General features: G+C 48.6%; 1 non-coding gene across 1 annotated transcript; it reads left to right on the top strand.

Annotated features, from left to right (window-relative positions):
• The first annotated feature begins 327 nt into the window (after nucleotides 1–327).
• On the top strand, nucleotides 328–400 carry Trnae-cuc. Its single transcript has one exon. It is a non-coding gene; the product is annotated as a tRNA-Glu (tRNA).
• Nucleotides 401–772: the final 372 nt, after the last annotated feature.

Genomic DNA, 772 nt, shown 5'->3' with positions numbered 1-772 from the left:
ATACAGGTCACCCTCATCCACAAGTGTCACCTGGAAGCCCTCAATTGGCTCCTCCTGCAGCCCCTTCAGCTCCAGCAGTAGTGCCTTCTGCTAGCTGGGAACCAGCAGCCAGGCCTTGGCAGTGGTGGTGATGGTAGACAGGCCCAAGGCTGGGTCCAGGCTGGACCACAGGACCAGTATGAGCTCTCAGGATGGACCAGGTCATGTGCCGGCGGCAGCGGGAGAAAGTGGGGACTCTTCCCATATTGAGAGTCGAACCCAGGCTGCCTGGGTGAAAGCCAGGAATAAACCACTTTTAACTACCCCACTTTTCCCACTGTATCTGGTACCCAGCTAGCTCAGTTGGTAGAGAATGAGACTCTCAATCTCAGGGTTGTGGGTTTGAGCCCCATGTTGGGCACCAGATAAAGCAGAGAGCTAACAAAGCAGCACCACTTAGATTATCTGGTAGTTATAAGAGGTTTATTTTGGGGTAACTTACAACTAGTGAGGAGGTCAGTTACAGGATTCAAGAGAGGTGAGGTCTGCAATCCAGCATCAAGGATCCCAAGGAGCCAAGAGAGCCTGCACAAGATCAGGTCATAGGCTTGTGTGGCAGTTATCAGCTGCCTCACTAGGAATAGTGCTTCAAGGTCAAGGCTGGAACATTGATCTATAATAGCAAACCTATAGTCATTAGTTAGATTTTCTAGATAGGTAATCTTCTAACACAGAATGTGGCATTTAAAATGTTTTAATAACTTAGACCTTTTTCTCGATAATGAGACACATC

The sequence above is a fragment of the Peromyscus leucopus genome, chromosome 14 (genome assembly GCF_004664715.2).
Source record: "Peromyscus leucopus breed LL Stock chromosome 14, UCI_PerLeu_2.1, whole genome shotgun sequence".
NCBI lineage: Eukaryota > Metazoa > Chordata > Mammalia > Rodentia > Cricetidae > Peromyscus > Peromyscus leucopus.
Note: the sequence above shows the minus strand (reverse complement) of the source record. Positions and strands in the feature narration are given on the sequence as shown.